The 26,365-nt window shown below is 35.5% G+C and overlaps 1 protein-coding gene and 1 pseudogene across 2 annotated transcripts in view; both read left to right on the top strand.

The window, feature by feature from the left end:
• ARHGAP24 (Rho GTPase activating protein 24) overlaps positions 1-26,365 on the top strand; it is a 674,755-nt gene that overhangs the window by 182,204 nt on the left and 466,186 nt on the right. The gene's annotated exons all lie outside the window — the stretch shown is intronic.
• On the top strand, positions 1,789-3,281 carry LOC123595739 (annotated as a pseudogene).

The raw sequence follows: 26,365 nt of genomic DNA, 5'->3' as shown, positions 1-26,365 counted from the left end.
GCTTTCTCTTTGAGAAACTCTTTCTTTATCCAGGTATTTAGAAAGGCTCATCTACTCTAACCTGGTGGCATGTTTATTCTTAAAGCATAATAAAAATGTGCTTCAAGATCTGCAACTGTAATGCTGCTGAGTTTCCTTTTGCTTTTTCATGATACTTTTTCTGGTTTGAATTTGTTAAAGGATATTTACTTTGAACCCTGAGGCTTTTCATGTAATTTTTAATTACATATATGTATATTTACATTTATAATACGTAATAAATACATTTACAATTATATATATATAAATTAAATACGATACATTAAAAATGCTACTTTTGTACTATGGGCTGTTGTAATTGTGCCTTTTACTGAGAAACCCTTGCTCCTAATAGATATCATACTCTAATAGCACAAATGTAGAATGGTGACAAGATGTGTCTCCATATTTATGGCCCTTGATCTTTACTATCCAGAAATATTTCTCAAAGATCAAACCACAGCACACTTGGCTCTTGGCACTAGAAAACTTGGGCTTTGATGGTGATCAAGTATTGCATGTGATGTGGCGGCTCTTAAAAGGGACTCTTCAATAATGTGATGGGGATATACACTGCTCTTTTGTTTCAGAGAAATACTTTGCCAAGATTAAAAAAAAAGACTTATAAGAGTAGGACTGTCCTCCTTTGGATTTTTGACTGGACACTTATCTTTATGAAAAAGTGCCATGGAATGTCTCATTTCATGTCGAAGCTGGCACTAGGACCCTGAAGAAATGTCTGCCATCAGGGCAATGAACAGACAAAATGTCACACCTTCACACAATTCAGAATATTTTTTCTCCCTTACTGTCCTTTCCACCTCATCTCTTTTCTTCTCTGTATTTCTCTCTCTCTCCCTCCCCCCACCTTCCCCCTCAACCCCTCCTCCCCATTTCCTTGAAGGTTCTCCACCTGCTTCCCCTTATATCTTCAGGCTCATTTTTCTTCTTCTGCTCACCCCCACCCTGCTTTTCCTTGTGTGCCCATCTCTTTCTCTAAGACTTGGAAGTCTCTAAGACTTCCAAGACAAGATATCCTCACTGTATCTTTCCTGTCTTTCCCCTGAGTCCGTATTCTCTCTCCTGGTTTTTTCCTCTGGAAGGCAAATCCGTGTCTGTGGTCTGGTAAATTGTTGGTTGCGTAGGATCATGTATGGTGTAAGCTTGTCTTGTTTGTCCTTTCTACTATTAGTCTGTTTCTTCCAGATGAGCTCTTAGAGTGTGGTAATTTAAATAAAAATAGGTGAACAGCCACCCACAAAATACAATGAATCCTTTTTTAAAGATGAAAATTGCTTCAGGATAGATGTTGACCATTCCTGTAATTTAAAAGGCTATTTTGCAAAATATTTAAAAATAACTACAAAAATTGTGTTTACAACAGCTGAGGCAGAGACTAGGAACTCTGATTAAAATATATATATATCTGTCTTATGTGTATCTTCGTGTAATTAGAATTCATTAAAATTGAAAAATGATACCTATTTTACATACAATTGAATATTTCTTTTATCATCCAGGAAAGATTTCATGCTGATGTGGTAATAAAACATGGCATGCTGAAGGCATTGGAGTTAGGCATTATGTTACTTTTCTAAAGCTGCTGTAACACAGTACCACAACTTAGGTAGTTTCAAAACCCAGAGATGTATTCTCTCATAGTTCTGGAGGCTGAAAGTCTGAAATCAAGATGTCAGCAGGGCCATGGGCCCTCTGAAACCTGTAGGGAAATCATACTGTGCGTCTTCCTGCTTCTGGTGGTTTGCTGGCAATCTTCCTTGGTTTGTAGCTATATCACTCCAATCTCTGTCTTCATTGTCGCCTGTGTTCTTGCTTCGTGTCTGTGTTCATGGCCATCCTCTCATAAGGACACATATTGGACTAGGGGCCACCCTACACCAGTGTGACCTCATCTTAACTAATTATATCTACAATAACTATATTTCCAAATAAAGTCATATTCCTAGGCAGTGAGGTTTAGGACTTCAAAATATACTTTTGGGGCCCTTCTAATCTCTTCTCCAGCCAGTGGCTCTTCAGCCTAGCACGCTTTTGCCATGGCCTTCAGTGATGTTGGTGTGCAAAAGCAGATTAAGCAGATCAAGCATTATTGAACAAGAATCCAATGAGAAAGCAGAAGAAATAGATGCAAAGGCAGAGGAAGTGTTCAACATTGAGAAAGGTTGTCTTGTGCAAACCCAAAGACTGAAGATAATGGAATACTATGAGAAAAAAAAAAAAAAAACCAGATTGAGCAGGAGGAGAAAATTCAGATGTTTAATTTGATGAATCAAGCAAGACTCAAAGTCCTCAGAGCGAGAGAAGACCTTTTTACAGACCTACTACTAAATGAAGCAAAACAGAGACTCAGCAAAGTGGTAAAAGATACAACCAGGTACAAAGTGCTGCTGGATGGATTTGTCCTCCAGGGTTTGTGCCAATTGTTGGAGCCCAGAATGATGATTGTTCATTGCAGGAAACAGGATTTCCCTCTGGTAAGGGCTGCAGTGCAAAAACGATTCCTATGTACAAAATTGCCACCAAAAAAGATGTTGATGTCCAAATTGGTCGGAACTACCTGCCTGAGGAAGTAGCTGGTGGATTGAGATCTATAATAGGGATCATAAAATATGAGCTTCCAATCCCCTAGAAAGCCGGCTGGATCTCCTAGTCCCTCAGATGATGCCAGAAGGGGACGTTTATTTGGTGCAAATGCCAACAGGAAGTTTTTGGACTAAGCCTTTGGGAGAGGTGGAGTTGATCCACTGCTCTCCTGCTATGATGTGGAAGTTCCTGATATTTGAAGAAACAAGATACCTGTGTGACTCCCTCTTCACTAATAGTATGTATTTATCAGTGGATACTTTTCTGTAGCTAATGCCCGTGGTGCAATTGTTAACAATGAGAGAAAGTTTCATTTAATGTAGTCAGGAAACCTACTTCCAGCTTATCTAAAAGTAGCACAGCTGTCATTTACTTCTGTAGCATGAAGGTGAGGGTATCAGATGCTGGTTACAGGAGCTTCACTAAGTCTTCTGCTTTTCCTCTGGTTTCAGTTCTCTAGCCTAGAGGGTGAAGTGTGGTGTTCTCTAATATTAAGTCTCTCCTTTTAGGCTTAAAATGCCTAGAGTGCGGGCATGCATTCCTTCCAGCAGTAGTAGCTTCGCTGTTAACCTATTTGGGCCTAGAAGTATTCCTCATCTGTAAATGTGATATAAAATAGAAGCTATGAATATGTTTTATTTATTGAAACAAAAGATTTACATGGGAAAATATATCTTTTTGGGTAGGGACACAATTTAACCCATAATAGGCAGTCTGGGTTCTCGTCTCATTTCTCCACTAATAAATCATGTGACCTTTGGCAAATTACTTAGCCTCACTGGGCTTCAGTTGTAACATGTAGATAATTATAGTTCTATAGCATTGTGCTATAAGGATGAAATGAGATACTGCTTGGCAAAATGCCTGGCACATAGTAAGTACAAGTGCATATTAGTCATTCTCCTAGTTATTGTTATTTAGGTTGTTATTTTTATTGCTGTTGTAGTTGGAGATACTATAGCTTAGTACCTGACCCATTGTAGTTGCTCATTAAATGTTAAATTTCAGTCACTCAGGGCCATTATAACTTGTGTACTGTGGATGTTGAAAATGCTGTCAGAGAATACTCAACTATAGAGTGGTTAAAGTTACTATATTTTACTAAAGGTTTGCCATCTGGATGCTAAAGGATTTTTTAATTTACCATGTCTTTCATAATTGTTTGGAAATGTAGGGGAGCCCTAGGATAATTTAGCAATGTAGGTCATGAATAATTAATTGAATTGAAGTTCAAGGAAGCTGAGTCCTGATCAGCTTTCTGTATATCTTGTCATATTTTTTTTAAAAAAGAAAAAGGCTATTTAATTTATATGTAACAAATACAAAGCTAAGACTATTAGATATTATATGATAATGATGATCCATTTTTTGATCCAGAAGAAAGAGGGGCTGAGAAAGGTTAAATTATTTCCCATTGTCACAAGGAAGTGCAAATGAATTAGAGGCTAATTAAAATCAGTACTCCATCATCCAGTAATTCCACTACTGGGTGTTTACCCAGAGAAAAGAAAAACACTAATTTGAAAAGCTATATGCACCCGATGTTTATTGTAGCATTATTTACACTAACCAAGATATGGATGCAACCCAAGATGAATGCATAAAGATGTGGTATATATACATATGTGTATGGATAGATAGATATATAGATAATGGAATATAACTCAATTATAAAAAAGAATGAGATCTTGCCATTTGGGACAATATGAATGCACCTAGAGAGTATAATGCTAAATGAATTAAGACATTCAGAGAAACACAAATACCATGTAATTTTACTCAAATGTGGAACTTAAGAAACAAAACAAATGTACAAACAAAGAAAAAAGAGACAAACAAAAAATCATACTCTTAAATACAGAGAACAAACGAGTGGCTGCCAAAGAGAAGGTGAGTGGGGGGAGGGGTGAAATAGGTAAGGGGGATTAAGAGTACACTTATCATGATGAACACAGTGTCATGTATAGAAATGTTGAATCATTACAGTAAAGCCTTGGTTTGTGAGCATAATTCGTTCCAGAAACATTCCCATAATCCAAAGCACTTGTGTTTCAAAGCAAATTTTCCCATTGGAAATAATGGAAATTCAGGTGTTTTGTTCCACAACCTAAAAATATTCCTATAAAAATGATTACAATACTATAATATATATTATATATATATATAATATAATACAAAACAATAAAGAAAATATAAAATATAAAGACAAATAAACAAATCAACCTGCAGTTAATCTTTGAAAACTTTTGTGGCTGGTGTTTGGGAGACATGGGAGAGGAAAGGTGGGTTATTGTGTAGGATGACTTTCACTATCACTGACAGAATCACTGCTATCTATTGGCTCAATGGAATCTTTTTCTTTTCATGCAACTTTAACAAGGAACCTATCCAATGACCTAGAATGAAATAAAGCATTCCTTAGCTTACTCTTACATGGAAAAGCAAAAAACTGTCCATAGGTGCTTTGAAGGGACAAAAAATACACTAGTGCTAGTTGTGGGTACCTTCCAGCGTTCTGAAAAATCACTGGGATTTTTCTGCCAAGCGCTACTGCCTGGGACTAAACATCTGAGCATGGAGATGATCACCCACAATCCCGCATCGAGAGAGAGAGAGAGAGAGAGAGAGGGAGAGAGAGAGAGAGAAAAGAACAATTGTCTCAGTTGTGATCATGTGGCATTCAGTGTCATATACTATGTGTATTGCAAGACATCACTCTTCTTTTTATTTTATTTTTTAATTTATATCCAAATTAGCATATTTGCAACAGTGCAACAGTGATTTCAGGAGTAGATTCCTTAATGCCCCTTACCCATTTAGCCTATCCCCCGTCCCAAAACCCCTCCAGTAACCCTGTGTTTGTTCTCCATACTTAAGAGTCTCTTATGTTTTGTCCCCCTCCCTGTTTTTACATTATTTTTGCTTCCCTTCCCTTCATCTGTTCTGGGTCTTAAAGTCCTCATATGAGTGAAGTCATATATTTGTCTTTCTCCGACTAATTTCGCTTAGCATAGTACCCTCTAGTTCCATCCACGTAGCTGCAAATGGCAAGATTTCATTCTTTTTCATTGCTGAGTAATACTCCATTGTGTGTATGTATGTATATATATATACACACACACATATATACATATATACATATATACATATACATATATATACATATACATACATATACATACATATACATATATACATATACATACACACACACACACACACACACACACATACACACATACCACATCTTCTTTATCCATGCATCCATCGATGGACATTTGGGCTCTTTCCTTACTTTGGCTATTGTTGATAGTGCTACTATAAACATGGGGGTGCATGTTCCCCTTAGAAACAGCATGCTTGCATCCCTTGGATAAATACCTAGTAGTGCAATTGCTGGGTCATAGGTAGTTCTATTTTTAATTTTTTGAGGAACCTCCATACTGTTTTCCAGAGTGGCTGCATCAGCTTGCATTTCCCACCAGCAGTGCAAAAGAGATCCTCTTTCTCTGCATCCTCTCCAACATGTGTTGTTGCCTGAGTTGTTAATGTTAGCCATTCTGACAGGTGTGAGATGGTATCCCATTGTGGTTTTGATTTGTATTTCCCTAATGATGAGTGATGTTGAGCATTTTTTCATGCGTCGGTTGGCCATCTGGATGACTTCTTTGGAGAAGTGTCCATTCATGTCTTTTGCCCATTTCTTCACTGGATTATTTGTTTTTTGGGTGTTGAGTTTGATAAGTTCTTTGTAGATTTTGGACACTAACCCTTTATCTGATATGTCATTTGCAAATATCTTCTCCCATTCTGTCAGTTGCCTTTTAGTTTTGCTGACTGTTTCCTTCACTGTGCAGAAGCTTTTTATTTTGATGAGGTCCCAATAGTTCATTTTTGCTTTTGTTTCCCTTGCCTCCGGAGACGTGTTGAGTAAGAAGTTGCTGCGGCCAAGATCAAAGAGGTTTTGGCCTGCTTTCTCCTCAAGGATTTTGATGGCTTCCTGTCTTACATTTAGGTCTTTCATCCATTTTGAGTTTATTTTTGTGTATGGTGTAAGAAAGTGGTCCAGGATCATTCTTCTGCATGTTGCTGTCCAGTTTTCCCAGCACCACTTGCTGAAGAGACTGTCTTTATTCCATTGGATATTCTTTCCTGCTTTGTCAAAGGTTAGTTGGCCATACGTTTGTGGGTCCGTTTCTGGGTTCTCTATTCTGTTCCATTGATCTGAGTGTTTGTTCTTGTGCCAGTACCAAACTGTCTTGATGATTACAGCTTTGTAGTATAGCTTTAAGTCTGGGATTGTGATGCCTCCTGCTTTGGTTTTCTTTTTCAGGATTGCTTTGGCTATTCGGGTTTTTTCTGGTTCCATACAAATTTTAGGATTATTTTTTCTAGCTCTATGAAGAATGCTGGTGTTATTTTGATAGGGATCGCATTGAATATGTAGATTGCTTTGGGTAGTATTGACATTTTAACAATATTTGTTCTTCCTATCCAGGAGCATGGAATCTTTTTCCATTTTTTTTGTCTTCTTCAATTTCTTTCATAAGCTTTCTATAGTTTTCAGTGTATAGATTTTTCACCTCTTTGGTTAGATTTATTCCTAGGTATTTTATCGTTTTTGGTGCAATTGTAAATGGGATCGATTCCTTGATTTCTCTTTCTGTCGCTTCATTGTTGGTGGAAAGGAATGCAACCGACTTCTGTGCATTGATTTTATATCCTGCAACTTTACTGAATTCATGAATCAGTTCTAGTAGGTTTTTTTGGTGGAAACTTTTGCATTTTCCATATACAGTATCATGTAAGACATTGCTCTTTTATAAAGTTAAAATTTATTAGAAATGTTTGCTTGTCTTGTGAAACACTTGTAGAGCAAGTTACTTGCAATCTAAGGTTTTACTGTATATTGTACTCCTGAAACTAATATAACATGGTATGTTAATTATAAGTCAATTAACAAAGGGTGGGAGAAATCAGTATGCTGTCAATTGTTCACACTCCAGAGGACAGAGTGCTGAAGGATTTGAGTGTATTCTCAGGTTAGGTGTATGAATCATCTCAACCAACTCATGGTTAGCTCTGGCTTACATTTCCTGCCCTTAGATTAATTTGGCTTTGTCTCTGCTTTGTCAATCTTCAACACTTCTCTGTCACTCCTGCCTTTTACCTCCTGCTCTACAGGAGGTAGCAGATAATAGCTACTAGACCTTTACTTATTCAGAGGAATATCTCAATCAAGATGTGATTTTTCAGGGAATTTTCCATCTAACTCCAAAAGAGGTTGGGAAAGAAATTTATTAGATTCTGTCAGTTCATAAGTGGCTGCCAAACCTCCAGTGGACAGCTTGAGTGAAGAGGAAGTGTATCGGAAGTGAAGAGGAATCAAGCATGATAGGCCACCAGAGGAGACATAAATCTTTTCCCAGTTGCTGCCATGTCAACCATGTGGAGATTCTTCCTTCAGTGTTCATTTTGGCCACTGGGACTACTAATATGCCCTCACTGGTCAGCTAACCATAATTTTTAACCCACTTACAAAAGCAGTGCAAAATAATCATAGCACACCACATTTAAGAGAAACATTTTCTTTTGTTCAATTTTTCAGTTCTCCTATCCAGCTGCCTAAATAAATACGCTCAGTTTAGAACTACTTCCTTTTTCTCTTTAGAGGTTTCTTGTAGTTTTTTCTTTAATTACTTGATTGCACATATATATATCTGGTCTTTAGTCATGAATCTTTGCTGAAGACAGAAAACCAATTTGAAATAATTTTAACACAGAGAGGAATTTGTCAGCTCATATAAGCAAATGGTAGGAGGGGTTGGTGTGGAAGTAACATTAGGGTTGACTGGGTCTGGGGGTTGACTGCTGTCAGGATTCTTCACATTTATCTCTTTCATCTCAGTGTGATGGTTCTTTTCTCTGAGACTGTATTCTCCATCAGTAAGGGAACCTTCTGTAGGAAGACCTCATTCACATTCTTACAGCCTGACAAGGAGAAAAGAAGAGTTTTCTTCTCCTAGCACAAGCTTGGGCAATCTCAACAGGTTCCGATTAGCTGAGCTCAGTAGAATATGTACATCCAACCAATTGGGGCTCAGTCATAGTCAGCTAACACCAGAGCCATGTGGCCAGGGGAAAATGTTTTGAAAGAATAGGTGATATTTGGGGTGCCTGGGTATCTCAGTCAATTAAGAGTCCAACTCTTGACTTCAACTCAGTTCTTGATCTCAAGGTTTGTGAGCTTGAGACCCACATTGGGCTCTGCTTGGGATTATCTCTCTTTTTCAAATAAATAAATAAATAAATGAAGTTAAAAAAAGAAAATATTAATTAAGAAAAGAATAGGTGATATTTGGGTACTAAAATAATAAATGCCCAATGTATCTGAGATTGTGAAATGCTTTCTTATCTATTGCTTTGTTTTTTTTTCCACAATTTTTTCCCCTTTTGGGATGGGTTCTCTTCTCCACTCTTCAGATTGCCTGATTCTGGTTTCTTTATAATTTTGATGTCTGCATGAGAGGTTTGACCTAAGTCACAGTGTCCTCTCTTGTTCTATTTGAGAGTTGTCATGACAGGGGTCCTAATGTGTGTATGTTGCTTTTACCTCCAATTTGTTCTCACATAAATGACCTGAATTCCTGTTTTCTGTCTGTGGAAATTAGGTTCTAGTCAGTCTTATTGAAAGTCTTTGTGGAGTGGTCCATTGTCATACAATTCCCACAACTTTTACTCTTTGATGATGCAAGTTCCCTCTTTCAGCATAATACTTCACACACAGTGTATCCCTTTTCTTTTCTAGTGTTAATTCTTGGTCACATTGTTCACCTTTTCCACATTCAGTAACTAATCATATCCCCAGCAGTTCTCTTATATAGGTAATCCATTTATTTTTTTAATGAGTTTAAGAATGAGATATTTGGATTGCCTTTTGCAGCAATACATTAACTATCACATATAATTTTATCTACTGCTTTGCTTATGCAAAATGTCAGTCACAGTGAGTCTTAGAGCTATTACATAAATTGATTTATATTGTCTAAAATTCTCATGTCAGTAGCACTTTATTAAATATTTATGAGAGTCTGAAAATGCAAGATAAATTATGGAGTTAGATGGGTAACAAAGGTATTATAGTATTCTTTCCATATTCATAGAGGCTAATTTATAGAGGGCCATTCTAATAGACTGTTCTGCAGATATTTATTCAAATCACTAAATGCTCTCCTCTTTTCTAAGTTCTTTCACATCATCTTTCTCTAGTGAGAGAAGCAGCCTCATTCAGGTTCTTTGACCTTTTACTCCTCTCTCAAATGTCTTCTCATCTCCTTTCCCACAGGAGGATTTGTCCATGACACAAAACTATTTGTTGGCAGCTGCAGGAGAAATTGCCATCTATAGATGGGAGCAAGAAAAAAAGGGAGCTAGCACAAATGAATAGCATTGGGAAGGAAAACACATTAAAACTACAGATACAAAAGGGATTTAAAGTTTGTAGGAGAGTAGCATGACCAGATGGCAGTAATAACTTGAAGTTTTAGATGAAATAGATAATTTTCTAACAAAATATAAATTATTAACCTAGCCTCGAAAAATAGAAATCATGAATAAATCAGTAACCATGAAAGAAATAAAATTAATGGTAAAATGTCTTGCCCTTCTTCCACACCAATCTTCAAATAACAATCCCAGATATTTATAGGCATAATTTTAAAAACCTTCAAGAGCAGAAAATGTCTATCTTAGGCAAACTGAGTCAGACACTCAAAATGGGAAATCTAACTGAACCACTTTATGCAGCTTGTGTAACTTTGATGTTAAAAATGGATATAAGGATAAGAATAAGAAATAGTATAGTATATTTTCATGTATGACTATAAAAGCAAAAACCTTAATGTACCATTGACAAAATATTTTCAGCAGTGTATAAAAAACTACATGATAGCCAAAAGATTATCCAAATCCAAAAATGCAAAGATGGTTCAATTTCAGACACCTATAAAATTTAGGAGAAAATTTCATATGGTTTCTCAACAGAGAAAAAGCGTTCGGTACAATTCAACACTCAATTATGATATAAACTCTTGGTAAACTAAGGATAGAGAAAATTTTCTACTATTTTGGAAAGAGATATCTATCAAAAACCTCCTATAAATGTTATTGTTATTTAGAAAAACTTATAAACATTCCTGTTCAAGTCAGCAACAGGATAAGAAATCTGTGATTATCCCCATTATTCAGCTGGATGTCTTAGCCAAATTTAAAAGGCAAGAAAAATAAGACATGCAGGAACTTAAAAGGAAAAGAAAAAATTACAAATAATGAAACTGACTAAGTAGAAAATCCAAGAGAAGCATTAGATATATCATTAGAATAATTTAGACATGAATTTGGCATGTTCACCAGTTTCCAGATTAATATACATAAAATAGTAGCATTCCTGGAAATCAGCAATTATCTAACTAGAAAATGTTAGAGGAAAAAATACACACCATTTATGATAGGCAAAATAGTGACCCCCCAATTGACTGTTCACCCTGAAACCTGTGAATACGTTACTTTAGCTGGAAAATGGGGAATTCAGTTTATAGGTGGAATTAGGTTTAAAATAAAGGGATTATCCTGGATTATCCAGAAGATTTCAATGTCATCACAAGTGTCCTTCAAATATGAAAGAAAGAGGGAGAGGAGTCAGTATCAGAGTGATGGAGAAAGACTCTGCCTGCCATTGTTGGCGTTCAAGATGGAAGCAGTCTGCCAAAGAATATTGGCAGCCTTTAGAAGATGGAATAGGTAAGAAAGAGGATTCTTCCCTAGAGCTGCTCAGTGTGGAAAAAAGATAGCTGGCCTTTTTGCTCCTGCTAAGGTTCCTGAATGAAGCTCCCTTCTCTTTTCCTTTCAATCTTCCACACTCAAAGACCTGCAGGACTCAGACTTCTGGTCACTTCCCTACTTGGGCTCCTGGGGTTCTGAGAAATTAGGCTTATGTAGGGGAAACACACAGGGATTTCTTCTCAGATATACGCCACTCACAGACATAGTGACCCTTTGCATCAGGACTGGTAGAGAGAAAAGCGTTAACAGTGAAGAGGAAAGAAGCCCTAATTAAACTTGTCTAAAGCTCTTGTCCAGTGACCTATTGACTACAAACTCAGACTGGCTCAGCTGACCCACTGGATCATGTGTTGCCTCTGCATTAATAAAATATATGGAATTATTTTAAATTTGTGATAAAAGTGATAACTTTTGTGATTAATTTTTTTTATTTAAAAGTAATACAACCTGTCTCAGTTTGGGTGTTCCCAAAGCAGACCCTGAAACAAGGATTTGAGTGAAGATCATTTGTGGGGAGGTGATTCAAGGAAGCCTGTTGAAGAAGTGAAGTCAGACATGGGAGAAAGAAAAGGCAATGAAGTGTGCTTATGGAGAAGGTGATGGCTCTGAGCAGCTGGGTCTCAATCCTGCTGGGAATTCTCTGAGAGATGATGTATTCTTCAGAATTAACTCATGTAGGAAGCTTGAGCCTAGGCTTTATTATTCAGAACTTTTAGTCTGTACTTCATGGGTGAACCAAACATGCTCTTATGATCCAAAAAATCCTCAAAGCAGAGGAATTTTGCAATTCCTCCCCCCAAAATCTTTTTCTTTTAATGTTTATTTGTTTTTGAGAAAGAGACAGAGAGTGAGTGGGGGAGTGGGAGGGGCAGAGAGAGAGGGAGACATAGAATCTGAAGCAAGCTCCAGGCTCTGAGCTGTCAGCACAGAGCCCAACATGGGTCTCAAACTCACAAGCTGCAAGATCATGACCTGAGCCAAAGTCGGATGCTTAACCGACTGAGCCGTCCAGGCACTCCGTCCTCAAGTCTTTTTTACATGTACCTTAGTAAATCTTTTAACTCATTTTTTACAGTTTATTTATTTATTTTGAGAGAGAGGGAAGGAGAATGAGAGCACTAGCACAGAGTTAGGAGGCATTGAGAGAGGGAGAGAGAGAATCCCAAGCAGACTCCACACCATCAATGCCAAGCAGATGCAGGGCTGAGCCTGATGCGGGGCCATGCTTGATGTGGAGCTCAAACTCACAAACTGCTAGATCATGACCTAAACTAAAGTCAGATGCTTAACTGACTGAGCCACTCAGGTACCCCTAATTTGAATTTGTCTTACTTTGAGAATTCCATCTTTTTTTATTTTTGTGGGCCAGGAAATTTGTATACCTTTTTTGGGGGGTCAAATTTATATTTTTGTGCATTTTTTTCTATTGGGATTTTGGTATTTTTATTTCTCAATTTCTAAGAGCTTTTACATATTAAAGTGACAAATTGAAAATTTATTCTTCATGATACACATTGCAAATGTCTTCTCTCTCATTTGTCTTTTGACTAATCAAAAAGTCATGCAAAAGTTTTTTCTTTAATTTTATATTATTTAATTTATCAAATGTTTATTGGATTTGAATTTTAAATTATAATTAGAAAGGCTTTCCATGTATCTACATTTTCTTCTAGTACTTGTAAGTTTTTTTTGTTTGTTTGTTTTGTTTGTTTTAACATTTAGATATCTAATTCATTTGGAGTTTATTGTGGTATATGGTGTGAGGTAGGATTCACTTTTATGTTTTTCCAAATAGCTATCCAATTTCCCCAACCTCAGTTTTAAAAAAGTCCGACCTTTTCCCCAGTGATTTCAGACGACACTTTTATCATGTAACAAGTTTCCATGGTGCTTGAGTCCATTTCTGAGTTTTTTCTTTTTTTCTGTTAGTTTGTCAATACATGGACTGATACCTTATTGTTTTAAACAAAGAGAAGGCTTCAGAATATATTTAAACCTGTATATTTATCATGTTTAGTTAATACACTACCATATAACTATAATAATTCAATAAAACATAATTTCCTTCACCTAACCCTTATTTTTGGACAATTAGGATTTTCCTTCCAACTTTAACAACAAATATTACTATCACATTATCTTTGCCTATGTAGCATTTCCAAATATTATATGACGATGGACTTTTTAATGATTCTTTATGTTGATTTCTAAATTGCTCTTCAAAACAGAATGTCCAATACATGGCTCTCACAAAATTAAAAACTTTTTACATTAAAAATATTTTTAAAAAGTTGTTACTTTAGTAGCCAAAGGCTAACTGATGTATATACTTTTTAGATCATTAAAAGGGTTATTTTCTCATATGTTCATTCACTAAGTATAATTTCTTCTTTGTGACTTGCTTTACACTGTTGCTTTTTATTTCATTGTCTTCTTGTTGATTTATATGAACTTTCATATAAAGATATTAATCCTTCATCAATCATGCTTACTGCAATGCTTACCCAGTTTATTAAATTTTTAATGTTATTTGCATCTTGTCAGGCTGACGTTTTATACTTCAGGTTGAAAAACTGATTCTTTACTTTTATTATTTCATTAGTCATTTCTAAAATAATTTCTCTTTTAGGAGTTGGTATGTATTTATATTTTTCAATGAATACTTAATATTTATTGGAAATACGAGAACAAAGAACAATTCTAACTTGCCTGGTGATTTCCATCCCCAGACTCATAATGTAGATTTGAAGCAGAAAATTAGGAGGCAGAGTGATATTACAAACACAAACTCTGACAGCTTTAAGAAGTGGCTCTAATGAAAGGAGAAGAGACTTTCTAAAAATATCACGCAGAAATCCTAAAAATTATAGCAATTTAAGGCCATTGAAGGTAGAGCAAACAGACCTAGCAAAGTGCCCACTTAGCAAAGTACCCTAAACTGGTGTTCATAAAGTGATTGCAGAGTTACGAAAATAATAAATGATGTCCAGGTTATCATGGGGGAAGAATAAATAAATATACAAGATGTTATTAGAGACATTTCTAACTCAAATAATTTTTAAAAAGTGCTTAAAAAGTGTAAAATCCTTAGCCAACCAGAAAAATTGGCTGTGAAGACTGACTTTGTTCCCAGGGGTACCAGTTAGATGACATGTTATAACAATTATTTGTCACCTGTTTTATATGTCTTCCTAGATTTTAAACTCCTCAGGAATAATGATCATGATTTACTCTTCAATTCCTTTTAAGTGGCATGTATTAATAGGGACTAAATGCCAGCTGAGCGCCATTGTTCTATATTGTTCTATATACTTATTTTTTAACCCACTTATTATACCACTTTCCCAGGAAGGAAACAAAAATGTGGAGAAGTTACACTTTCTACTCAAGGTAGATTTTGAGTCCCCTACTGTCTGGCTGTCCTCACAGGGCTAATTCCTTTCTCACGACACCTGGCATGGTATCATACATAGACTTCCTTAATGTTTGCAAAGTAAATAAGAAAATTAATTATTTTAATTATGAATTATTGTGACAGGTTGGAAATGGGTGACATGGTTTATAATTTTGTTGCAGAAACAAGACACACGTGAAACGACACCTCAATGAAATCATTATTTAAGTTCATCATTTTAGTTACCTTTCCTAGAGCAACTGAATCAGCCCAGAAGCCTTTACAAAGAAGAAATTAGTTTCTCCTAGGACCTGAATGTATTTGTTTTTGTAAGAATACAGTTCTCATCAGTTGACACCAGGATCAAAGCAATATATGGTCACATGTTGGATGCCTTCACCCTTCCCTCCACTGGGTTCTTCACTGGGACTGACAATCTTTTAATCTTGTTGATTATAAAAGAGAAATGAGAGAATGTTTTTTTTTTTTTTTTTTTTTTTTTTTGTCTGTCTTCAAAGTCCTCCCTGTCTGTGGTTTGTTGTCAAATGTTCTCCTACATCATTTTCCACATTCCATCTTGCAAAAATGTTTTTGTGGAGATGACTTTTGCATGTCACTTTTATACCTTTTCTGTCCATCTAAATATTGACACCTTCCTCCCCACCCCTGTCATTTTTAACAACTTTGGTGAGGTATGATATCATATTTTATGAGGATTTAAAAATATGCTTACTTAGTAAGATGTAGCTATTTGCACACTCTTCCTTTGTACTTGATGAATTATTGCTTCAAAAACATATTTGGCCTTCTTTCTCATCATAAACCAGCCAAGCAAGACAGATAGTATATTAAAAAGAGGTTTAATTTCCACATTCAGTGTAGGAAAACATATACGATTTATGCAGTTTTGTGATGCAAAAGGTGAAAAGGTTGTCAGGGACTTCTCAAATGATTCATAACTCTGAAGGCCCAGGTGATGGAAGAAGGATATGGATAAGTCACTAGAGGCAATAATTTCTCAAATTACAATACCATTTTCTCAAGGAATACAGCAAATGCCAAAACTGATTACATTATCTACTTTGATTTCATTTTATATAAGAAATTCCTAATAGAGAGGGTGAGCATAGGTAATGTTCCCTTTGAGAAAGCCAATTCTGCCACAGTTTTCAATAATGTCTAATGTAGTACCAAGAACACAGTGGGTCCTCAATCAATAACAATTTGCAAATGCAGGCAATGATAAGGGGAAAGGAAATTTCCTAACTATCTGTCCACATTCTGCCTTCTAATTTATACTAAAATACCTGTTGTCTTTTCTCTTACTTGTAAGGTATTTAACTCACTTAGGTCTCCTTTATCCATGTAGTGCCCAATTCTACCAGTGTTGATTCAGAGGATAATCAGTTGAAAATATAAAATGCTTGGTGCAGGAAATCTTGAAGCTGCAAAAATGAATGAGCATTAATTGGACTTGGCTGGGCAAATATGGGGAAAAGGAAATATTAGGCAAGGTTAATGATTTGGCCAATGAAGTTGGTGACAATGTGTAGTATACTTAGGAAACACTCAGGTAGATGACAATTATTCAAGTAGAAAGTGTGTTGGAGGAGTAGGAAAAAAAATTAGGGGATAATTTGAAGGCATGAAAGTTTGCTGAGAAAAACTATACCAAATTATAGTTTAAATTTTATTTGGTTATAACATACCTGCTTAAATGGTCTTTTTCCCAAGCCCTTTAACAATGGCCTCGATATCCTGACTCTCAAAGTATGCTCTTCTTAGTGATATGTCCAGTCTTTCGGTCACTCCTTCCCCCCTTTTAGCATCTCTCCCTACTGCTGATTCTAATATCCTGTCTATTCAGTTTATAAAACTAGTTGAGATTCATTTTAACTGTTACCTGTTTAAAATGCTCTTAGGAGTACATATTTTTCATGAGTCCCACAAGAAACTCTGCAGAAACTGTCTCACTATGACCCATTTAAGAGCCTGATGGAATTATCGTTTATTAGTGACCATCAAGGACACGAACCAAAGTTAATGGCAAGCTGCTATGTTAGGAAGAAATACTTTGTATCAGAATGTCAGTGGAAAAACAAAAGCTATCAAGTTATTTAGCTCTCCTTTCTTAAATCATTCAAATGTTTGGTTACTGAACTGTAGAATTTTCTGAGAAGTTTATAGAAAATAGGAAATGATATGTATCTTAGTGTATAACAGTGCTGGTTTTCAATTCAGTTTGTGTTTGGATTCTAGAAAAATATGCTTTGTGTCAATTGTTCTGGCAAGTATTCAATTAGAACTTCATAAAAAAAGGATATAAAAATTCTAGGCACCTGTTTTATTAGTACCTGAATATAGGGTAAGCCTGGAAAAGAAAAATAAGGTTCTTAATTGACCTTTGATTTATTCAAGAGCATTGTGAAGATCTATATACTTCCAATGGCACATTAATAAAATAAACCTTATAAATTTAGTCTAGCTCAATCATACATCTCGGAATATTTGTTTTGTTTTTGTTTTTTGATTTAAGTGATAAACTCAATTGATGAAACATCAAAATAGCAAATACCTAGATTACTGCAAATCATTGTTTTCACAACACACTCTCCATAATATTGTATAAGTGTTGGTTTTGGTGTTAGAAGTAGCAGCAGCAGCAGCATTGTGGTCGTGGTGATAATAGATATAGGCAATGTGTTGTTATTGATCCTTATACTACTCTTTCTACATTATCTTTCCATTTACATGCATTCTTGTCTGGTCACGAACTGTTCTAGGTGTTTCATAAGGATTACCTGTAAACATCACAACAGCCTAACTAGGTAGATGGTCGTATTCCTCCTTTTCATAAGTAGAGACTGTAACTCAAAGAGCGTAAGTAATATGCCTAAGGTCTTAGAACTCATAACTTGGTAGAGTCAGAATTTGAATTCAGGATTTGGCTCCAAAACTCTTGCCTGTTTCAGTACACTGTGCTGTCCAGTTATCCTGTCTCCATTTGTCCACAGGATACAAAGTGAGGGAATTGTACAATCATGTGATTTTTCTTCTTCCTTTGGGTCAGTTTAGAGGTACTATAGAGCTATAGTTTCACTTTTCCCCTTCATATTCAATTCATACAATTGGCTGTGTTAAGATCTCTCTGTCTGATGTGTGTATGTAAATAGACTGCTAGTCACGTGACCACATACCAGATGGGCTGGTCATTTGGCTCTTTGGCGGCTGACACACATCCAGGTGGCTCTGCCAGTCTTTGACATGGTAGAATGGTATCTGATGTATTCCGATAATGTTAGCTATTCAGTACTGAGAACAAAGGCTCATACATAAATGGAGACCACATTCTTTTCTCTGACAGTAAGGAAGGCCTCTGCTATTTAAGGATGCTTATTACATGTCTAACACGTCCCCATGTGTCATCTAATTTCACCGTTAACTCTAAAATGAAAATAATGTATTAAGTCACTTAAATTTTCTTTTGAGAACTAAAATACTTAATCAAGTACTATATGTGACTCCAGATTTCCCATTAAAAAAATAATTTACAATTGTAGCTTGCAGCCAGTCATATATGCCCCAGAGCACCTCCTCATTGCCATCCATTGCTATATCTCAAAGAACATAAACCCATTTTAGACATGACTTAATCAAATATGATTAGAGAATCAGCTCTGGAAGAGATAAACATATGCACTCCTGAAACAAATATAAATTTGTTATTTGTACCATTGACGACCTCATTAACATAAATGAAACTTTTCCTAAAGATCATAAACTTTATTCTTTTCTTTCACCTTCTTTAATTCATAAGGCAAATATGTCAAAGACTGTTAGTTGAGTAACTAATTTCTCTGTAGCTGTTGAATGAAAGTATTGAGGGTCTTTCTAGATCTATTTAGGGAAGTTAGGGCTCTGTGCTTCAGTCTGATTATGTAACATGTTGGGTGCTTGTGTTCTCAGTAAGAACCCTTTGTGGGATTCACTGAGCTCATGTATGTGAAGTTCCTCTCCTTATGAAACAATATAGCATTTAAGTTAAGATTGGGAATAACGAATGGTATCTCCTTAAAATCCATTATCTTGGTCAGTGTCATGATAGTATTCAGATTTGGAATTTATGTGAGATCCATAGGTAAATATTGCTGGCATGGTTTGCCTTCTGAGGTGGTGACATTTCCAAGCCAAGCCAAATTTGAATTATTATTTCCTATCCATCTAGTCTCAGAGATATACTCTTTTTATCTTTTAGGATTCCAAAGTGGCTTTACAAAAACACAATACAGAATAGTTCAGAAATGCTTTTTATCCCTTACCTTAAAGATAAATGGTGGGAAAGTGACACAATTACAAAAATTTTACACTTAGCTAAAGATAATTGTGTAACTAGGAACAATTTGAAGGCGTAACGTTGAAAATGTAATTTTAGAGATTTTTAGCATGTTTAAAGGAGCATGTTAAATTTCTAAGTCGAATCATCACCCATAATAGGTAAATATAGTTAGCAATAAGGGTCACTTAGCTTGTAAGCATGTAAATGCCTTAAGAATGAGTTGGCAAAAAGACAGGTTATTTTTCTCCTCTCTGGAGGAAAGTTTATTGGCAAGAAAATGAGACAAAGTATTTAAAGAATTTGATTCTACTGACTTTGTTAAATTAGAATTAAATTTTATAGGAAATAGGTATGTCAGTAAATATATATTTTTTGACCCCATAACCTGTACTCATGATATAATTACACTGTGATGGGATCTATCACAGTGTAATAGATTGGCCATTTTCATGTAGACATGGTGGTCAACAACCCAATTCTGTGCCTATGGTTTACATTTGTATATATAGACAGTTTTTTTAGATATTGGATAATTTATCAGTTATTATGGGCTAAATTGAAGATAAGAATATTCTCTATACGTGTCATAGTTTTGCAAAGTGTGGTTTCCTTGTGTCAGAATTTTCTGGAATATTCTGCTGCAGAACCCGGACCTTCATTTTGGATCGTTGAATCAGAATCTTGGGATGGGGCCACCTTTTCCCCAAATTCCTGAGTTATCTTAGATATTTCATATTTAATAACTGTATTCTTGGCATAAATATTCTTTGATGTTACCTCTACTATTAGCCTGTGACTTAATAAACACTGAATACACACCATATAAGATTTAACCATAATAGACTGGAATTTAGTTTAGTTAAATAAAGTTTCTATCGCAGAATTGTGGAGTTAATAATAATAGTATCTATCAAATATTGAACATAGGAACATAAAATGATATCTTCTGGCCATTCAAGATCTGCAACTCTCACAGAAGCCCTGCATGGTGGATGATACTATTCCCATTTTGCATGTAGAAGACAGGTTAGAGGGGTGAGTAACTTGGATAAGGCCACACTCATAGTAAGAGATGACATTCGGATTTAAATCCAAAAATGACCTGGTTCAAAGCCTGTAATGGAATTACTATGACAGAGTGCCCATTTATGAATTCATAGCAGTGCACAGGGTCACAATGAGTTCATATGGTACTTTGATATGAAGTAGAAAATATTATTTTCATCCTTCATAAAGCTGTGGCCCATGTTGGGGTGCATGAGCAGAATATGGGGTAGATTTCACCTCTCTTCTCTCTTTCCTTCATGCCTCCCTGCAGTGAGGAACCTGAATCACTGCAGGTGGTGGCCTAGATGACACTTTTAGTGAGGAAATTTTAAGGCTCTCTAATATAGACCTAGTATCTTATAAGCACAAAATGCATGCTAGCAGACTAAAAATCCAGTGAATGTCACAGGCATGAAGAGAGGACAAAATTAAGAGCTTATTGATTGCCCAACTCTGTTAATTTATTTTGGTTTTCTGCAGGGTTCTTGTGAATGAAGTGGCTTTACATTCCTATTTTGTAACAGAGGATACTGAATGATCTCAACCTTTTAGTTAGAGTGCAGCCTAATTTGACTTGGTTTCATTGGCATCTATACTATATGCACTATTTTATTAAAATTCAAGTTGTGACATTTTTAATACCAAAGGCAATATTTAGAAAATATTCAAGATCCAACTGGACTTTTTCCTATAGCTATATTTTTGTTAGTAGTTTCACATGCCCGTATATTATTAGTATTTTGAAAAACAAACAGCTCATGCTTGTGGCTCATGCAATATATTTATATCCTCTTCCCACCTCTTCTACCTCACCTTTTAGATATCGTACTATATTTGATTCAAACTTTCTTTTTTCTCTCCACTAGGACTTATCTCAGAAACCCAAGGAAGGTTTTAACCATTCCATTAAACAAAGTCAGCTGGCCCAATTTTGATGAATTTTCTTAAAAAAAAAAAAAAAGTCATCATGGAAAGTCATTAATTTCTCAAAGTGTCTAAAATCTTCAGTACATACTGCTATTTGAGCCAAAGGTGTTATATAAGTAAACTACACTGGTTATTGAGCACCTACTGTGTGTCCTGTCCTGTCTTCGAGTCTTAGCAAGTATTTAGCTCATTAAATTTAGTCACCATAGTTATTCCTTTGGAGATTGCATTCCAGGGAATAGGTGATATACTGTGGCTGCTTCGGTACAGAACTGTCACCATTCTTAGAAAATAGCATCCCAGCAGGTAGTTCACTGTTAGTATATCAGCCATGGACATTGACTACAATGAGCCACAACCTGGAGTTTCCAGAGAGTCATAGTGGATGTTCCCTGTATTCCTGTTTTCTTAGAGAGTCACCTTTTCATTCTGCGTTTTCATTTATGTTAGAAAAATAGAATCAAGGTTTTTTTGTAGGGGCTTTTATCCTCCCCCAGGCTGCCAGTTCTCAGAGGTGTATGCTTTTAATCCTTTTGTTGCATTTCCATCCTTTGAAATAGAGATGATGGACCTAATGAATCCAGAGTGTGTTTTGATGGACATGGACTGATGGACACTAACTTGACTGGACAGAGCATGAAATACGTTTTAAAAGTTCCTCCCCCCAACACATACCTCAATATAGCTTTCTTAAAATTAGATTATAAGATAAAAAAAATAGGTGCCTGGGAAAACCTTTATGATTTTAGATGTTAGATATTATTGATATGGGGCCTGTCTTGAAGTCACTATTGAAGACTACAAGGATTCTACTTGTATGAAAAGAGAAGACAACTCATGGAATTACTTTTCCTGATTGTTATCTAAAAACTCACTTTTATTTTATCTTTTTCTGAGGATTCTACTGGAGATGAGTACTGAAATTTTGAAAGCAAATATTGCTTTAATTACTCCTATTGAACAACTGAGAGTCAGTAATAAATTTGAGTCTCTCACGTAGAATACATACATGGTGAAAATATCTTCATCTTTAAAATTTTTTTTAATATTTATTTATTTTTGAGAGAAAGAGGGAGAGACAGAATGTGAACAGGGGAGGGGCAGAGAGAGAGGGAGACACAGAATACGAGGCAGGCTCCAGGCTCTGAGCTGTCAGCACAGCTCGATGCAGGGCTTGAACCCACGAACCGTGAGATTGTGACCTGAGCCGAAGTCACACATTTAGCTGACTGAGCCACCCAGGCGCCCCTCTTCCTGTCATCTTTAAAGATAAATAATGTTCAACTTATTTATATTGGATACATACTTATGGACCAATTCTATTATGTTCTGTTAATATTTTAATTTAGGACTATTGCGCATGATCTGTATATTTTTTATGTAACTTACTTCTTAGGAGTTCAAATAGTAATTTGATTCTCGACTGAGTTCACTCACTGCTTTGTCTGTTATGGGTCAGCAATATCTTGTGCATTTGATTTTTTCAGGGAATGTGGGATACATCAACGGAATAGCACCAGAAAATGTGTGCTAGAAATATTAAAGTACATTATTGCAGGGAAAGTTGACATGAGAACAGTTTCAAGAAACATTACTGTCTTTTCTGAGACTGTATCTTATTAATAATTCATTATAATTTAAAATACACAGTAATTTTATATTTCTTACATTCAATATAGCTCCAACATATTTTCTACTACCTCTTCATAAACTTCACTTGTGATTTCTATTCAATTAGCAAACTCTTTCTGGGCATTAATTGTTTGTCAGACACTGCACTTGATAGAATGCAAGGTACTATGATGAACAGGACTTTGTTTCCTATTTGGGAAGATAAGAAATGCATATTAATAATCAAGAGTCAAAATTAAAAGTTTTGAGTAAGAAGGTTTGCATAAAAGTGTTTCAAAACTTCATGTATGATAAGGCCACTTCCAACTTGAAGCCAATTTTCTCCCGTATGTCTCCCCATCACCTATCCCATCAGAGATCTTTATTTTGCATATGGAAAATTTTATATGAGTGTGTTGAACTGTTTTAATAATCTCTTATTTTATACTTTAGTTTTCTTTTATCTAAGGGAGGGTATCCTGATGCTTTCTTTTGTATACTCATTCTGCTTACCAAGCATCACTTTGAAAACAGAAATTCTCTGTCTCTCACATCTGCCAGTATTTTTTCTTCTGTCCTTTAAATGACTCCTGAAATTTCACCTCATGCACAAAATCTTTTGATTTGATCAGAGAAGTAGATATGGATTTTCTTGCTGCTCAACATTGACAACAAACACCCAATTTCTTTCTCTGATTTCCTGAGACATATATTCAATAAGTTTGTTTAGTACCTTTTATGTGTCAGGAACATAAATGAATCTGGAATGAGTTTCTGAAACACTGATAAAGGAGACAGATATATGAACAATAGATTTTATAATATGACATGGTCAGTGCAGTGTGTATTTGAGATACATTATGAACCCAAAGAATAGAATGTCTAGCTATGGGGGAGCTGATGAGTAGGACTGCACCAGAAAAAAAAGAGAGAGTCACTGAAGGAAGGAATCAATCTATATAAAGGCACAGAAGCATGGAAAAAGGTGTAGATATGGGTCAGACTGTGGCAGACCCTGTATTCCATACCACAACAGCTGGATTTAAATAGGGTAATACACGTAAAGTGCTTAATGCAGGGCTTTATCCATAAAGCACGAGAAAACTATTAGCTATTATTGCTAAGATTACTATTGCTTATTTTTAATCATAATAATCCAGTAAGAAATCAGGGTCCACTGGAGATTTTTAAGCAGAGAAATTAATGTGTAGATATGGTACTGAAAAATGGCTCTGGCATCAGTGTAGAATATGGATTAGAAGGAGAAAGATTGGTGGGGGGGGGGTGCAGAAAATCAGTTGACAATTAATGTAGGCAAGATATAATTAGGTTCTAATGGCATGAGTGTGAGAATTAACCTCTTTGTATCTCAGTTCCCTCATCTATAAATATAGAAATTATAATAGCATCTAATTTATAGGATTGACATAAGGGTTAAATGAGTTAGTATTTTCAAAGCTCTTACAAGACTTGTGCCTTGTATGACTATGTGTTTGTTAAACAAAATTCAAGCAGCCGAATGTTGTTTGTATGTCTTATGCATATTCATGAATTCTTGGTTGTAACTGGACATGAATTATATCTATGCTACATCCTCTGCATAGGCAGTGATAAGGACTTGTTCATTTAAGTTGACTATAATTGTAATAATATTTAATTGACACTTGTATATTCAATACTATCAAAGATAGTCAAGTCTTGATTTTCTGAATCAAATACATAATAATATCTTGACTACTCTTCAGCTGGTTGTCTCTAGTGATGACAAAATCCTTCTTGAACATATCATGTAGTAGTCATTGTAATACGTCACAGGTACACATACTTTAAAGGTTATGTGCATATAAATATAAAATGTTTTTTTATCATTAGTGACTCTACTGGAACTCAAATTTGCTCCCAAAAAGAGACTATGAACTATGGTGTTCTAGATGCACCAGTCATAAATCAAATGTAGATTTTGGCAAGTGTACTGGGATGCATACTTTTGTTGCATACTACTCTGAAGTCTAATTCAATGAAACACCAGTTTATTTATAAGTGAATTTTGGACTGTGAAAAAACTTGCTTGACTTGGTTTACTATTCTGATTTAATTTTTTTTCCCAATATATGAAATTTATTGTCAAATTGGTTTCCATACAACACCCAGTGCTCATCCCAAAAGGTGCCCTCCTCAATACCCATCACCCACCCTCCCCTCCCTCCCACCCCCCATCGACCTTCAGTTTGTTCTCAGTTTGTTTTTTGTTTTATTTTATTTTATTTTATTTTATTTTATTTTATTTTATTTATTTATTTTTCCAATATATGAAACTTATTGTCAAATTGATTTCCATACAACACCCAGTGCTTCTGATTTTAAAGGTAAGATTTTTGGTGATTGAAAACAAAATACCAGTTAAACCTTTCAGAGGATTTATGCAAGTTCAGCTGGCTTGGAATTCTTTGGAGCACTTTTTCTTTGGCTTTTCATCACCATTTAGATATTTTAAGAGGGTTGCTCAATCTCAGAACTATTGACATTTTTGATCAGATAATTCTTTGCTGTGGGGGGGGCTGACTTGTAGGTAAATGACCTGACATTGTAGGATGTTTCATAGTAACCTGGCTTCTACCCACAAGATGCCAATAGAACCCCTTTCCCCAGTTGTGCAAACCAAAGTATCTCTTGATATTGTCAAACGTCTCCTGTGGAACAGGGGGCAGACCACCCCTAACTGAGAACAACTATTTTAAATGATGACTAATAGAAACTAAAAAGTTGTAATTTTCCCGAGTCATGCATTGAAAAATCATTTTGCTCAAGGTTTATCTCAATAATTTCAGCTTTTTTACTAACCTTTTTCAGGAAACAAATATATTTCTTGGGGATAATATGTTAAAAGTATTTTCTTTCAAATTATTTTATTGGCTTATCAATATTTTAGATATTGCATTTGGAAAGTTTCTGCCAAGCAAAACCTGATGTACCATCTGGTTGACTGTGAAGCTAATTTCTTCATTTCTTTATTCAGCCTTATGAATGTTGTTCTATTTGTTTGTTTGTTTCAAACTTTTATTTAAATTCTAGTTAGTTAACATATAGTATAATATTAGTTTCAGGAGTAGAATTTAGTGATTCATCACTTACATTTAACACTCAGTGCCCATAGCAACAAGTGCACCTCCTTAATGCCCATCACCTATTTAGCCCATCCCCCACCCACCTTCCCTCCAGCGACTCTCAGTTCGTTCTGTATAGTTAAGAGTCTCTTTTATGGTTTCCCTCTCTCTTTTTCCACCCCCCTCCAATATGTTTTGTTTCTTAAATTTCACATATGAATGAAGTCATATGCTATTTTTCTTTGACTTATTTCACTTAGCATAATACACTCTAGCTCAATCCATGGCATTGCAAATAGTGAGATTTCATTATTTTTTATGGCTGAGTACTATTCCACTATATTTATTTGGATATTCTAAGAGGGTTTCTCAGTCTCAGAACTATTGACATTTTTGGTCTGATAATATATATCACGATATAGATAGATAGATAGATAGATAGATACCACAATATAGGCGTGTGTGTGTGTGTGTGTGTGTGTG

The sequence above is a fragment of the Leopardus geoffroyi genome, chromosome B1 (genome assembly GCF_018350155.1).
Source record: "Leopardus geoffroyi isolate Oge1 chromosome B1, O.geoffroyi_Oge1_pat1.0, whole genome shotgun sequence".
NCBI classification, from domain to species: Eukaryota; Metazoa; Chordata; class Mammalia; order Carnivora; family Felidae; genus Leopardus; species Leopardus geoffroyi.
The sequence above is the reverse complement of the archived record's forward strand: the minus strand, read 5'-3'. Positions and strand labels throughout refer to the sequence as shown.